At 37.6% G+C, this 17,500-nt stretch overlaps 1 protein-coding gene across 2 annotated transcripts in view; it reads right to left on the bottom strand.

The window, feature by feature from the left end:
* Positions 1-17,500, bottom strand: part of LOC144962697 (neuronal calcium sensor 2-like) — a 289,403-nt gene that overhangs the window by 258,171 nt on the left and 13,732 nt on the right. The window contains exon 2 of one of the 2 annotated variants that reach the window (XM_078895856.1): positions 12,407-12,530. The exons of the other annotated variant lie outside the window; for it this stretch is intronic. The gene's annotated coding sequence lies outside the window, so the exon portion shown is untranslated. The remainder of the gene's footprint in view (positions 1-12,406; positions 12,531-17,500) is intronic. 2 annotated transcript variants of the gene reach the window in all.

The raw sequence follows: 17,500 nt of genomic DNA, 5'->3' as shown, positions 1-17,500 counted from the left end.
CTCAAGGCCACACGCACAGCGCATGCGGCGGGTGATTGAACTCGGTACCTTTCGGGTACGAAGCAAAGACCGTACCGCTGAGCCACGCTGCCTCCCAACGTGTTCGAAAGTTCGTTCACCTGGGTGTAAAGTTAACATTAATTTGCTTCTTTATACATCATTTAGCAGATAAAATAAACATTGAAAATGGAGTATCCATGGAGATAAGTTGATCTTCCTATTTGAATTATGAGCTTTGGGAAAACAGGATGTAACACTGTTTTCTTTTTTAAAAATAGATATATCTAAAATGAAATAAATGAAACACAAATCGTGAACTTTCAAATAAACTAGGTATTCAGAGAAAAAGAATAGAAATCGATAATTCTAAATTGTGTTTTTTTCCGTTTTAAAAAAGCATTTCTTCACTACCTTCTCAAGAATCTTACTAACAAGAGATGAAGTGAGTAGGAAAGTGCCAGAAGACAATAATAGAGAATAAAAATTTCGCGGCGACGATGGGGGTTTGAACCCGCGACCTTACTGGTACGACAACTCCGCCTGGCCGGGGAGAGCGTGACTCTACCGTATGAGCGATCGTGGATAGCTCATACGGTAGAGTCACGCTCTCCCCGGCCAGGCGTAGTTGTCGTACCAGTAAGGTCGCGGGTTCAAACCCCCATTGCCGCCGCGAAATTTTTATTCTCTATTGTCTTCTGGCACTTTCCTACTCACCTCATCTCTTGTTGTTATCAACATAAGTGTCTGTTCCACTCACTTTTCTGAATCAAAGAATCTTACTGGAGAGGGTTTTTTGTTTTTGGATTAGAACGACGAGAAGAGTAATAAGTCGGCTCATAACGAATCCCACTGTTCTAGTCAATTATCCATTAGAAAACTTGATATCACCTGACATATTACAACCAATCACCAGATTTTAAAAATCTGAATAAGTCTGTATGGCAGATGCCAGACAAATCAAGAAAGAAAAATACAAGAAAAAAGCATCCAAATAAAAAAATCAGTCTACCTCCACTGGGGATCGAACCTCAGACCTTCTAATTATCGGTAATACACACTTGTTCAGTTCTTTATCTTATACTGGCGCCTTCTCCTTAATTTCTTAATTTGATTTTTTTTTTAAATTATCAACTTGATGTTGCCTGACATGAATTACAAAGATAAGATATATTAAGACGTGAGTTTATTTATATCAAGTAAGGAACGGAAGAGATTTTATATAGCGCAATATCCGCTCAAGGTGCTCAAACCGATTTCCAAGGGGTTCCGGACCAACAGCAACACTTAACATGTAGAAGGAGACATGACACTTGTTAGGCCATTATAAAACCATTTATTTTTCTGGCAGAGACAACGCTGTTAACGGCCACGTAGTCATTTTACACATGAGTACTGTGAGAGAATGTGAGTAAAGAGCCTTATCCAAGGACTCAACTATACTTTTCTTTTCCTTTTAAAAGAATTTGTTTACCTTCTAAAGAATCTTAATGGAGAGGGTTTTGTCTTTGGATTAGAAAGTCGAGAAGAGTAATGAGTCGTCACAAAACGAATCCCACTGTTCTATCTAGTTCATTACCCATTAGAAAACTTGATATCACCTGACATCTTACAACCAATTACCAACCTAATATGATTGAGGAGTTGGCTGACATGAACTACAAAGATAATTCAAATCTCTTCTAGAGTTTCTTTACTTAATTAAACCGTGTGCCTATTTATATCAAGTAAGGAACGGAAATGAATAGAACAGTCGAGAACCAATCGTTGTATAAAAGGATACAGTTTGTTAAGAAATAATAATATAGTTAAATAAGAGGATTGGATGGGATCTTTGTACTGCCGTCTTCTATCCTCTATATCTGGTCTGTCTCAGTTGCTTTCTGTCTTTGTTTTGGAATGGAATTATTTAGTTTTGTCCGAGCCGTTGCCGGAGTCCTTAACTGGGAGGGAAGCAGTCAAATGTGTAGTTTATACTTTTGGTAGATGATATTCTTTCCCTTGTAAATCATATATTTGTAACGTACTGTTTCATTCTGATGTTAATATATAATGGTTTGTAAATATTTGGGGACATTCCTCCCAGTAGGGACCTTATTTGTGTCTGTAAGAGACTATTAGGTGATCTCAACGATAAACTGCTCTTGGAATCTATATCTGTTCCCTAAGTTATTTATATAGCGCTCAACTTCCACAAAAGTGTTCAGCGGCGCTTTACAATTTTATTTGTCATTCAAACATTCGTTCTTTGACAATTTTGAGAATAAATATGAAACAAACACATACACATGCACAGAAACTCTATCATAGATACATTTACATTCAGACACGAACATATACACACATACTAACACCAATATTACCCACTATAACATTAGTAAATTATCCTTACAAAAGACATTTGAAATGGTGAATTACAAAAGAAAAAAAAAAAAAAACAAAAAAAAAAAAACAAAAAAAAAAAAAAAAAAAACAACAATAAAAGTTCATTTATAATGACAAGATTCTTGAACTCCTGCATCGGGAATTTCGAACACATTACCAATGCCCGCTTCCTTCCAAGGTGCTCAATGGCATTGGGAAATTATTCAAAATGTCAAACGCAGGGGTGTAACCATTTGTGACCCATCGTCTCAAAACGGTATTATGTCGGAACGAACCAGATGCTTAAAAGCCGAATTAAATGTTAAACTGGTCAAAAATATAAATTGTTGGCATTAGCACTCTAAAATATGGTATCCATTCTCTTCAATAAAACATACAAACTCAAGACGTCTGATATTTCTGGCTATAAATTCAGTTTTCAACATCTTAACCAACCGGACTTAATACCGTTTTGAGGTGAAGGGTAACATTTAACTACTGCATTCTTTCTGGGGAAAAAAATATTTTCAAGACTTTGGCCAGAAAACTTGTTCTTCAATTTTCGATCGATTTAAATGATGCTCATCTTGGCAAAACTTTCAAACATAGGAATTCGAGGAAGTCAAAGGTTTGAGAACGTGGTGTTTGGGGTGGTTTTTTGAGGGGGATTTTTTTTGCCAATGTGCAGCACTTACAGTGTTACAAAAACGTATATTCTTTGACACAGCACTTTGCACTTATTCAGTGTATGTATGATTCCGAAAGCGCTTTGATGAGCTGGTAAACTTAATAATATCATTAACAGTTTGAAATCAGTTATAAACGCTCATGCTGTGAACAAGCCATTAATATGATTGCAATGTCTTGTCTATAGGGTTAATCAGGGATACTTATAACAAACTGCACCAAAGAAACATGACGAATCTATAATGTTACTACCTAATTTTGTTCGTCAATGCTCGTAAAACTCCAGAATATTCTTGGCGCCGAAACATTAAACATCTGAGATTGTGAAATCACAATAAACCGGGACACGTTTTTTTCAGTCGTTTTTACAAAGCTTAGACATGGGAGACTTCCAACGTTTGTCGTCACTTTGCTAATAAATAGGCTTCAACAGTCGTGACGTCACTTCCCTCGTGATGACGCATAGTACCTTAGTAACTGGCGGACGCCCTTATGAAATACCTCTCCGTCGAGCATAAAAGTGTCTCCAGAGGAGAAAAACATAAATATGATCATGTTTTGACTTTTATACATTCAGTTCACATGACATGTGAAAAGGTTCTAGTAAGCATGAAGAATAAAAAGTACAGATTTTCTTTGTTTAGAACCAAGCTGCTCGTTGCTGGGCGGACGTAACATCAGACTACTGAATCCAAATTAGTTTGATCTATTTCTTGTATATACACACATACACAGTACACACACGTTTATAGATATAGACCTTAAAGGAGACGGGAATGAGATTAGCGGAAGAGTAGCGTCCCTTGATTGGACGTCACCCATAGTCTGTGACGTTACCGGCGGAAAAGTTGTTAAAGAGAGAACGTCATGGTCGTTGTGCGCATGCGTCTCTCGTCCTCGCTTCCGGTGAAAGCGGCTTGAGACACTTCAAAACCAAATTAACGTTCTCTCTGTAAGGTGACCTCCAATCAAGGGAAGCTACTCTTCCGCTAATCTCATTCCCTATATAACGTTTAAAAAAAAATTAAAATAAATAAAGTAATAAAATAAAATTCAGGTGTGGTCCAGCCCCTTTAGAGGGTAATAAAGTAGACTGAAGTCGAGAAAGATCTTTATGACAGAAGAAAGCATAAACCCTGACCATGCAGCTGTATACAGACTTCCGACATGGAGTTAGTGGGACAATCATGCACATGCAGCTGTTGAAGATCCGAAAGAACAACTGCCCTAGGGAACTGAGCTCCCCAGGAATGAATGGGCAACACTGAACAGAGCACGGGCAAAAATTGGGAGAACAGCTGGAAACATGAAAAAGTGGTGGCTGGTTGAGATTAGCTTGTGTATACTCGGATGACCAGAGCAGACGATGGATCACATCCTTAGAGAATGCCAGAATGGGCCCAGCTGCACTGATTATGACCTAAGAGTCTGCTCCACAGATGATGTGGAGTGGGTTCGGTGTTGGATCGACAAGCTATGATGATGAGATTGTAAGAAGTTGAGGATCGAGACACACGTTTCAGGGTATTTTTCTTCTCTGAAGACTTTCTGCTATGGATAGTATGCAGATGACGTCACTCAGGCCTCTGTTATTGTTTTTGCCATCCGCGTTTGTGAGTTGTTCTCACTAAACTGTATTAATCAGACTATAAAAGTTCATGGTTACACAGAGTTTGTGTGTTGGTCTGCCATACTTCCGGATGGCAATGTTGTGAACTCCTTGGCCAAGCGCATTCTATCTATAGATTAACATGAGTTCCCTGTTAATTGTTACTAATAATAATTATACTTCTTATTTAACTACTACTACTACTACTACTACTACTACTACTACTACTACTACTACTACTACTACTACTACTACTACTACCACCACCACCACCAACCACTACTACTACCACTACACTACTACTACTACTAACCACCCACTACTACTACTACTACTACTACTACTACTACTACACCACCACCACCACACACCACCACCACCACCACCACACCACCACCACCACCACCACCACACCACCACCACTACAACTACTACTACTACTACTACTACTACTACTACTACTACTACTACTACTACTACTACTACTACTACTACTACTACTACACACCACCACCCCACCACACACCACCACACCCTACAACTACTACTACTACTACTACTACTACTACTACTACTACTACTACTACTACTACTACTACTACTACTACTGTTATTTCCTTTCAATCTAGTTTAATTAGAACTAGACGACGTCTATAACCACACTGGCTCATTATCGTGTTGTTTTTAGATATTATTATAGTCGTTTTATTTCCTTCCCTGTTCTAACGTAACTTGAACGAAACGCCAGGGAATATTGTTTATTATATCATAATAATAAAGAGTACTTTCTCGACATCATAACAATAATATGAAAGTATTGGGTAATAATAATTTTTAAAAAAATATAGGCAACAAGAGAAAATGATAAAGAAAACAGCTAAGTGCAGAAGCGGGGGGGGGGGGGGGGGGTGATTTCATGGGTTTATATATTCCAATATATATATATATATATATATATATATATATATATATATATATATATATATATATATATAATATATATATATATATATATATATATATATAATATATATTCATTGTCGTAATTAACCTCATTAGGGTGTTGTCAGCTAATACTGCTGCATCCTTGAAGCTAAATAGAGAGAGATTGTTGAATATGTGTCATAAGGATAGATGGGTGAAGGTAATAATTGAAACAAAGATAAACATAAAACGTCCTAATGCTTAAGAATAAAAGAATTGTATTAGCTTTTACCGACGCAACGCAATCGTAAATATTTTGACATTTTTCTGTTTTATAAGCCGCTGACCAAACATAACCATCATCTTCAATATAGATAGTATGCGCTTGGTTAAGAAGCTCATAACATTGCCATCCGGAAGTATAACCGACCAACACACAAAACTGTGTTTATCCATGAACGTTTATAGTCGGGTTATTACAGTTCAGTGAGCATTACTCATAAACGCGGATGGCAAAAAACAATAACAAAGACCTGAGTGACGTCATCTTCGAACTATCTATAGCATAAACTCTACTACCACCAACACCACCACTACTTCTACCTTCAAAACAAAATAAATATATTGGAACGACGAGATTTCTGGCCACATTTTTAAATCTGTGTTTTTCCAGAGTAAGGCAGAATTGGTTGTAAAACTAAAAGGCATAAAATTATAACCATGGAACCCCCCCCCCCCCCCCCCCCCCCCCCCCCGCCCTTCCCGGCCCCAGGTAATGTCAATTACTAAAGGAAGGTGAACAATATAAGAGGAATTATTAGAATAGTTTACATTTACAATCTTGAGCTGATATATAGCGCAATATCCACTATACAAGCTAAAAGCGCTTTACTAGGTGTCCCTGTTAAACAGCAACACGTAACCTGTAGAACCAGACATGCCATGACGCCTGTTGGGCGATTTACAATATCATTTCGACAGAGAAACAACGCTGTTGACGGCTTGCAGTACGGTTAAGAGAATGTGAATAAAAAGCATTTTCCAAGGACTCAACGATCCGCCGAGCGAGGGTTATCCCGGTTTCTATACCTTGAAATGGAATTGCTTGCTAGCTACCCTTCAGATAGGACGATAGTCTATCGGCAAAAACTTTTCGCCAAATCTCACAGACCCAATTACCCAACTCGAACCTAGTACCTTGCGATCTGAAAGTGAGTGTCAACCACTAGACAACATAGCCGCACCCATTTACAGATAAAGCGAGAACATGTCAGGAAATAGTATTAGCAGAATCCTTCAGAGCCATCCGGCCCAACAACCGGAGTGTATCCTGGTTTCTATATATTGAAACGGAATTTCCTGCTACGTTTCGTCAGATCTAACAGACCCAGCTACCCAATCACTGCTAGGTGGACAGGGCATCAAACTTTTTAGGGTCTGGTTCACCCCGACATAATACCGTTTTGAGACTATGGGTCACATATTGAGTGTTTTATATAGAGCAATATCCACTAAACGCGCTTAAAGCGCTTTAAAAGCGGTCCCAAGCCCAACACTTAACAAGCAGAACAAGACATAACGCCTGTTACGCGATATTACAATTTTTTTTCGGACAGAGACAAGGCTTTAATGACCAGGTAATTGTTTTACACCTGAGTACGATGAGAGAATGAGAGTGAAGGGCCTTTTCCAAGGACTCAACTATGCGCCGAGCGAGACTCGAACGCAGGACCTTCCATCCGATCCGAAAGCGAGTGTTATACCACTAGACCACATAGCCGTATCAGGAAAAAAAATCTGTCAACACAGTGTATAGTAATGAAGGATGTTAAATATTACAATAGAATGTGCTGAAATCTTGTCTTATCTCCAAACTACTGATAATCTCCAGTTGTTTTAAAAAATACATATAAAATGTGACCCATCGTCTCAAAACGGTATTATGTCGGAATGGACCAGATGCTTAAATGCCTAATTAAATGTTAAACTGGTCAAAAATATAAATTGTTGGCATTAGCACCCTAAAATATGGTATCCATTATCCTCAATAAAACATACAAACTCAACACAAGTCTGATATTTCTGGCTATAAATTCAATGTTCAATATCTTAACCATCAAGACTTAATACCGTTTTGAGACGAAGGGTCACAAATATGATATAACAAAATATATATGCTTGATATATCATGAAAGTGATAAAATGTCACTTACGACAGTTTGTGAAATCAACGCCGATATAATTAAATACATTACATTTGGCAACCCCGCCCCCCTTCCCCCTCCCCCCCCCCCTCCCCCCATCCCCAGCAAGAAATAACAACACTTATTGTTTTGGACATCGTGGCGGGATGTGGAGAGGAAAGAGATTTTTCACAGTATTAAATTCTCCGAAAAATCACGCACTCTTAAAATAAATCAAACCGTAGTGGCGTAAATAGAGAGAAAAATATTATTTTAGGATTTTGGCCAGAAAACTAGTCCCCCTTTTATTGATCGAATAAGATGCCTAAAAATCTTTGAAAAAAAATTCTCATAAATCTGTGGTTTCTTTGAAGCTATTCTTGAAGTTGCAAATTTGAGAGATAAGAAAAAAATGGTGGTTTTGCGTTTTTTTTTAAATCAAAAGGTAAATGAAGGACCAATTTTCTGGCCAAATTTAACCCAAGAAAAAAATAAAATAAAATGTTCTCCCAACGCACGGCCGTGTAAATGAGAAAGAATTCGATGAAATAAAAGCTTTGTAATGGATAGGAATACAAAACGACTCTAGAGCTTAGAAAATTAAATTGATCACGCAACTTCACACAATTTTGTTTGCTTTTCCTGATGTTGGTTATATGTGACCCAACGTCTCAAAATGGTATTATGTCGGGATGGACCAGATGCTAAAAAGTCAAATTATAGTTAAACTAGCCAAAAATATGTAACGTTCGTTTTTAGCGCAGTAAAATATGATATTCCTTCTCCTCTATAAAGCATATAAACTCAACTTAAGTCTGCTATTTCCGGCTACAAATTACATTTTCAGCATCTTAAACAACCCGACTTAATACCGTTTTGAGACGAGGGGTCACATATTTCACTCCGGGACACAATGCAAATATTGCTGCTGCTACTGAAAAACGGCTATGTGGTCTAGTGGTATTTATGACACTCGCTTTCGGAGCGGAAATGTCCTGGGATCGAGCCGCGTTCGGCGCATAGTTAAGCCCTTGGAAAAGGCTCTTTACTCACTCACTCTCTCTCACTGTACTCAGGTGTAAAATGAGTACCTGGCCGTTAACAGCGTAGTCTCTGTCCGAAAAAATTGTAATATCGCCTAACAGGTGTCATATCCCGTCCTATATGTCAAGTGTTGCTGTTGGCCAGGTACCCCTTGTAAAGCGCTTTGAGCACGTCTAGTGGATATTGCGCTATATAAATGCTCTATTTAGAAATAAATAAATAACTATAGTCAAATGGAAATAGAAGCTTCAATTTAATTAATAAAGACAGAAAATTGGGACCTTTCGGGTTTCCCCCTCTGTCAACAAAATGAAACGTTGACGTTGAATGAAACCTCCACATCTCTAACTTATCCCGCCAGGAAACGTCCTCCGCACTTTGTATTCAAAGTTTCATTCATCATGTTTTGTTGACAAAGGAAACCCTCGAAACGTCCGCATCAGTATTTATTGGTTCATTCATCATGTTTTGTGGACAAAGGAGACCCCCGAAACGTCCGCATCAGTCTTTATTGGTTCCTTCATCATGATTTGTTGACAAAGGAAACCCTCGAAACGTCCGCATCAGTTTTTATTGGTTCATTCATTGTGTCTTGTTGACAAAGGAAACCCTCGAAACGTCCGCATCAGTCTTTATCGGTTCATTCATCATGTTTTGTGGACAAAGGAGACCCCCGAAACGTCCGCATCAGTCTTTATTGGTTCATCCATCATGTTTTGTTGACAAAGGAACCCCGAAACGTCCCATCAGTACTTTATTGGTTCATTCATCATGTTTTGTTGACAAAGGAGACCCCCGAAACGTCCGCATCAGTCTTTATGGTTCCTTCATCATGTTTGTTGACAAAGGAAACCCCGAAACGTCCGCATCAGTTTTATTGGTTCATTCATTGTGTTTGGGGACAAAGGAGACCCCCGAAACGTCCGCATCAGTCTTTATTGGTTCCTTCATCATGTTTTGTTGACAAAGGAAACCCTCGAAACGTCCGCATCAGTATTTATTGGTTCATTCATCATGTTTTGTGGACAAAGGAAACCCCCGAAACGTCCGCATCAGTCTTTATTGGTTCATTCATCATGTTTTGTTGACAAAGGAGACCCCCGAAACCTCCGCATCAGTCTTTATTGGTCCATTCATCATGTTTTGCTGACAAAGGAGACCCCCGAAACGTCCACATCAGTCTTTATTGGTTCATTCAATGTGTTTTGTTGACCATGGGAAACCCGAAATGTCAACATTATCTCTCCTCGTAAAATACATTGGAGTTACTAATAACACAACCCTTCAAACTCTGTGAAAAACGTATATGAAATTTTGGCCATCAAATAGTTCTTCACTCGTAGTCTGATGTCACGTAGTCCACCAACCAGCAGCTTGTTTCTAAAAAAAAAAATTCAGTACTTTTTATTCTTCATGCTGGCTAGAACTTTTCATGTCATGTGATCAGAATGTATACCATTATCATATTTATAATGTTTTTCTCCTCTTGATACACTTTTACGCTCGTCGGAGAAATATTTCAAAAGGGCGTCCGCAATTGTTCCGATAGTTAAGAGCCAGTTACTATGTTACTATGCGTCATTACGAGGGAAGTGACGTCACGACTGTTGAAGCCTATCATCGATCGATTAAAATGCCCCTCATCTTGGCAAAAACACTCAGACTTGGGATTTCTAGAGGTCCCAGGTTTGAGTGTTCTACACAAGAAGAGGTTTATCTTCGGCTGTGTGGTCTAATGGTAGAGACACTCGCTTTCGGATATGAAGGTCCTGGGTTCGAGCCTCGCACAGCGCATAGTTATGTCCTTGGAAAAGGCTCTGTACTCAGGCGAAAAAAAAAATATGTAGCTAACATCGCCTAACAGGCTTCATGTCTCATTCTATACACGATACGTGTTACTGTTGTTCAGGAACCCTTTGTAAAGCTCTTTGAACACGTTTAGAGGATATTGTCCTGTATCAACGCTCACGGTTTCTTAATCGATCGATATTTGAAGAACGATTTTATCGCCAAAATTTCAAATACGTGTTTTTGTCAGAAAACCGCAAAACTCTGATTGTCTTTGGTTCCTGTGATTTATGTTGTTATGGCATGCAAAAGGGATATATTATGTGGTGAACACTAATCGATAACACAGAGTAATGAACCGCTTAGTAAATCCATTTTTTTTCGTTTTTTTGTTTTGTGTGTGGTGTGTTTGTTATTAACAATTTAATGATTTATCATTCTCTGATTTGTCGTTTCTACTTTCATGTGTAAGAGAGAGAGAAAGAGAGAGAGAGAGAGAGAGAGAGAGAGAGAGAGAGAGAGAGAGGGTGAGAGAGAGAGAGACAGGAGAGAGAAGAGAGAGGAAGGAAGGGAGAAGAGTAGAAAGAGAGTGAGAGGAGAGAGAGAAGAGAGAGGTGAGAGAGAGGGAGCGGGGAGGGGTGGGGGGGGGGGGGGGGAGGAGAGACAGAACGTGAAGAGAGAGTTAGAGAAGAAATGAGAGTAGAGAAGAGATAGAAAGAAGAAAGAAGACCAACACACCACATAGAGAGAGAAAGAGAGAGAGAGAAAGAAGGAGAGAGAGAATGTGAGAGTGATAGATAGACATAGAAAGAGAAGAGAAGAGAGAGAAAGAGAGAGAGAGAAGGTGAGAGAAAGAGAGATAGAAATAAAGAGAGATAGATCTACAGATAGATAGATAGATAGAGAAGTAGATAGAGATAGATAGATAGATAGATAGATATAATAGATAGATAGCGATAGAGAGAGAGAGGGGAGAGAGATATATATATATATATATATATATATATATATATATATATATAAATAATTGCGAGTGTCAGACCACAAGACCATGACGTCGCAAAATACAATCGAGAGAACCTTCGAGTTGAAGTAAATATATATATATATATATATATATATATATATATATATATATATATATATATATATATAATATATATCCGAATAGTCAATCCGTATCATGTTTTTCAGTTCAAAGAATTACATGTTTTGAATGATGTCAATATTTGTTAATGCAATCAATTCTGACTTTTCATTGGAGCACTGAATTATCGGTAATTTACATCACTATGTAATCTTTGCTTTCTTTGATATAATGTGATTAACATCAAACAGAATAATATGCTTACTTCTCACGGCCTTTAATCAAATATTCCATGAAATAATCTCATTACAATTACACTAAAAATCCCTGATGCACCATCTATTTAGCTAAAATGTTCTTGTCTAGACTATGTTATTTTTTTTAAAACGAGCATCCACAGAGCACAAAATTCATGATTAAAGCGATTACCAAGGGGTTCCTAGCATACAAGAAACACTTTACAGAATGAGAAATGAAGCCAGTTAAGCGATATTACATTGTTACATTTTTTTTTTTTCGAAAGAGACTACTACTCGGTTAATAGCCAGCTGCTTATTTCACTCCAGTGTACGGTGAGAGAATGGGAGTGAAGAACGCTTTTCAATGAACTCGACTATGCGCCGCTTAGTGCGGGATTCGAACCCTGGAGCTCCTGGTCCGACGACGACCGCCAGACCACAAGACCACATAGCCGTATATAATTGAATTCACCAATTGACTTACATACAGGTGACTGCGTGGCTCAGTGGTATGGTCTTTGCTTCGTATCCGAAAGGTGATGAGTTCGATCAGCCGCCTGAGTTGTATTCAGTCTTCCTTTGGAATAGACCCTAGAGACCAATTTCCCCTATGGGATGAATAAAGGGAATTTTATTTATTTTATATATTTATTTTGCATTGTAAAAATCATCAATAAGATCACATGCACATTCGCTTTATCAACGTATTCGACTGGGGCTTATGTGCACAAACGGTTGTATGTGGAATTTTAGATTAGAAATTAAATTTTTTTTAGCTTTCTTTATCAACTATATCATACAATTTTAACTATCGCACTTGGATAAACAAACAGACGAAACAGCTGTGGTATGTAATACCATCACTGAAAACATTGAAAAGAAATAATTCGAAGAGGGAATTTTCAGTGCAATGAATCTCCAGAGAATATCTACGATGAGCAATGAGAATTCAATTGAATGAACAACCAGACAAAATTTGTCTGCATCCCAAACTAAGTTTATACCCCTACCCCCCCCCCCCCCCCCCCCCCCCCCCCCCCCCTCCCCTTCTCTTCTTCCCGGCTTTCCTTTTGGCTTAGGATTATGTTTGAAAATGTACTACGTGAACTGAAATAATGCACTGGGGCGTAATTCGCAACTTAAGATAAAATTAACGTGGATAAGACTTGAAGCATTGTAATGTTCAGTCATCTAAAATAATAATAATAGATAGATAGATAGATAGATAGATAGATAGATAGGTAGATAGATAGATAGATAGATAGATAGATAGATAGTAGATAGATAGATAGATAGATAGATAGATAGATAGATAGATAGATAGATAGGTAGATAGATAGATAGATACATCGAGAATATGTTTTAAATATTTGAAATTTGGCAATAATATACAGCATCATTATTAATAATTAATTATGTTTGCTCTAATCATTCAAAATTTCATTTATTGCCTGTCAGAATGGAATAAAGGGTAGAGAACTCGTGACGTCACAGGTTCAGGTCCAAACCAGAAGTGTGTTTGGACCCAGTCCTTCGAAGGACTAAAAAGAAATAGGTATCTTGAACATAGAACTGATAAGGACGTCTTGCAGAAACGTCTTGGAGATGGTGATAATCTTTGGGAGGTTACGGAAACCATTGAGAACAATGGTTAAAAGAAGGAAAGACTTTTATGGTTTGAGGTATCGGGTCAAACATGACAATTTGTGGCAAGACATGTAGTGTACGTGTATACGGTATGTTTTTGTGTATTTATGTATATGTATTATTATGTATATGGATGTGTATATATATATTATATATAATATATATATATATATATATATATATATATGTGTGTGTGTGTGTGTGTATATGTATGTGAGTAATACATAATTATGCCCAGTGTGTATATTATTGATGTGTGTGTGTGTGTGTGTGTGTGTGAGTGTGTGTATGATTAGATGCGTGTGAGCTTTTGTTTGCATGTCCGAATCTGCAGTATGTATTGTTTTTTACTGATGGTCAATGTGAAGCGCTTCGGAGCTTCGGCATAAGCGCAATATAAATGTACATTAATTTATTATTATTATTATTATATTATTATTATTATTATTATTATTATTATTATTATTATTATTATTATTATTATTATTATTATTATTATTATTATTATTATTATTATTTATTATTATTATATTATTATTATTATTATTATATTATTATATTATTATTATTATCAAATATCGTTCGATCTAAATGGCCTTTATCTTGAAAAATAATACTCTCAAACTTGCGACTTATTCCACTTTTGACAAGTAAAAAAAAACAAAAAAAAAAAAAACAAGAAACTTAAGAGTGATCAATGACAGAAAATATTATTTTCATGAGTAAACACGTTTCTATTACTACATTTTGCATGAAAAACCCCCCCAACAAAACTTGGTCGTTATTATCATTTCAAAGAAGCAATCTGTAGAAAGAAAATTAGTTTTGAAGAAAAACAACCATCAAATTTAGTTAACCGTCATTTCAATGAGGAAAGTGACCCTCAAAACAAAATAATATTGAACTATTTAAAGGGTAAATTTTTACAAAAAAAATTTTATGAAAGTTTGCAGGGATGAAAACCCAAGGTCATATGTCGTGTGTGTCGAAGTGGCCGAGTGATTGAGGCATTGCACTGTGACTCGGAAGGTCCGGGTTCGATCCCCGCTTCAGACACTTTCGTTTTTTTCCTTGAGCAAGATTATTAACCCCCGATTTGCTCACTTGGACAACATGGATGATTTCTGTTGACATCAGACATCTTGTTTGATGAATTGTCTGTATTCTTTCGTGGAATGCCTAGGCGGCGATTTTATGATGTCATGGCGGAAGGGAATAGATAAGATAATAAATAATGCAGGAATAAATAAACAATCATAATATTATTATTGGACGATTTTAGGCCTCCCCAAAATGTCCCAAAACGGCTATGTGGTCTTGTGGTATCACACTAGCTTTCGGATCGGAAAGTCCCGAGTTCGAACCTCGCTCGGCGCATAGTTAGTTGAGTGCTTCGAAAAGACTCTTTAATCACATTCTTTCATCCTATTCAGGTGTAGAAAATGAGTACCAAGCTGTATATAGCGTTGTCTCTGTCGGAAGAATCTGTATTATCGCCTAACAGGCGTCAGTCATATCTCGTTCTTTATGTTACATGTTGCTGTTAGTCAGGGCAGTGTGGTTCAGCGTACGGTCTTTGCTTCGTATCCGAAAGGCACCGAGTTCAATCACCCGCCGCTGTGCTGTGTGGCCTTGAACAAGTCACCTCGCCCTAGCTCAATTTGCGGCGCTGCACTGCGGCAGACGCCTGGACTATTCAAGTCTTCCCTTGGAATAGACCCTAGAGACAAATTTTCCACATGGAATGAATAAAGGGAATTTTATTTTATTTTATTTATTTAATATTTATTTAAAGCGATTTGAGACGTTCAGTGGATATTGCGCTATATGAAAGCTCAATTAAAAAACAAATAATTAAAATCACATAATTTCATGAGACATCTCAAAAGTCCTTCCAATGACGTGTGAGCAAATTCCCTAGAGCGTCTCAAATTTTATCAATGTGAAATGTTATTATTTTCTTTCCTGTAATGAGTTTTTTTCATAATGTGTTGCATTATTTGCAGTTATTAATTGGACGTCTTGTTGTCCTCATGACGAATGGGTTTCATTCCGAAGCAGGACACATAATGGCGATGCATAACAATAATTTGTTTTCAACGAACAATGCAAGAATTTTCGTGACATAAATATGTTGTGTTTCTTGTTTGTATTTTTCTAAAATTGTAATTCTATTCGTTTCTTCGTTAAGGGTTGTTCGGGGTCGCGATAGCTCAGTTGGTGGAGCACTCGCTTCACAATCAAAGGATCCGAGATCGATCCCTCGTGCAGTGGAGATTTTTTTTTCTGACCCCCCCCCCCTTCCCTATCCACCCAGTATTGATTGGGTAGCTGGGTCTGTTAGATTTGGTGAAAAGTACTTTGAGATAGATTAACGTCCTATCCAAAGGATGGCAAGAAATTGCTATTTGTCCGAATCACACTACAGAAACCCGGATAAACTCCGGCTTCATGAACCTGGTGTCTCGGAAGTACTACTTTTGTTTTCTTCGACTCATTCCAAAACGTTGTTGTTCGATTATTTATTTAATATTACCACTTGAGCCTTTATTATATGGATAGAGCGAAGATGACGTCACTCCTGTCTTTGTTATTGTTTTCTGCCATCCGTGTTTATGAGAACTTCTCACTAAAGTGTATTAACCAGACTATAAAAGTTCATGGTTACACACAGTTTTGTGTGTTTATCCGTTATACTTCCGGATGGCAATGTTGTGAGCTTCTTAGCCAAACGCATACTATCTATAGCGCGATATCCAAAACGCGTGCTGAAAGCAAAGCGCTTTATGGGGGGGGGGGGGGGGGGATCCCAAGCCAACAGCAACACTAGGACGAGACATGTCGCCTGTAAAGCGATAAATATTACATTGTTTGTAGCCCAAAGACAACGCTGTTAACTGCCAGGACTCATTTATTTATACCATAGGAGGGGGAGAGAATAATATTATCAGTAAAGAGCCTTTTACAGGGACTCAACTATGCAGCGCTCAGTGCGGGAATCGAACTCAGGACCTTCTGGTCCGAAAACGAGTGTCATACCACAAAACCACATAGCTGTAATGATATATAATTCCTATTTTTAAAAAAACAAAAAACGATTTTATTCTATTGGATCTTATATGAATAATGTTTTCATAAAGATGTAACCACTTCGTTTGTGAAAATAAGTCTTTTCAGCCAAATCTCCACAACCTATAGATAGTATGCAGATGACGTCACTCAGGTCTTTGTTATTGTTTTTTTTTGTTTTTTTTTTCTTTTTTCTGCCATCCACGTTTATGGATAGAATGCGCTTGGCCAAGGAGTTCACAACATTGCCATCCGGAAGTATAACGGACCAACACACAAACTCTGTGTAACCATGAACTTTTATAGTCTGGTTAATACAGTTTAGTGAGAACAACTCACAATCGCGGATGGCAAAAACAATAACAAAGGCCTGAGTTACGTCATCTTCGAACTATTTATACGTAATTCTCACTCAACTGTATTAAGCAGATAATGAATGACCAAGATAACACATAATTTTGTGCGTTGGTCCGTTGTTAATTTTCCGGATGGCAATGTTGTGATTTTCTTAGACACCATCATACTATCTGTAGCTTGAATAAATAAATAAAAACAGGCAACGAAATACGACATACGACATACCAGGACTTTGTGAACATTTATAGTTACATTGCTCTGTTATGTTCATTTTCCCCCCAATAAATAGGTTATAACAGTGAGGTGTCAAAATACTGGTTCCAATCTACCTGGAAGTGTGAAACCAGCTCATCGGAGAACTAAATACATAGATTGTGTAACTGATCTTCTGATTTCAAGAGTGATAGCATCTGAATTTCTAGCCAAAATAAATGACTTATGGGGCAACGTGGCTCAGCAGTACGGTCTTTGCTTCGTGTCCTAGCTCAATTTGCGGCGCTGCACT

Source organism: Berghia stephanieae, chromosome 1 (genome assembly GCF_034508935.2).
Source record: "Berghia stephanieae isolate SIO BIC M18660-M18661 chromosome 1, UCSD_Bste_1.3, whole genome shotgun sequence".
Lineage (NCBI taxonomy): Eukaryota > Metazoa > Mollusca > Gastropoda > Nudibranchia > Aeolidiidae > Berghia > Berghia stephanieae.
The sequence above is the reverse complement of the archived record's forward strand: the minus strand, read 5'-3'. Positions and strand labels throughout refer to the sequence as shown.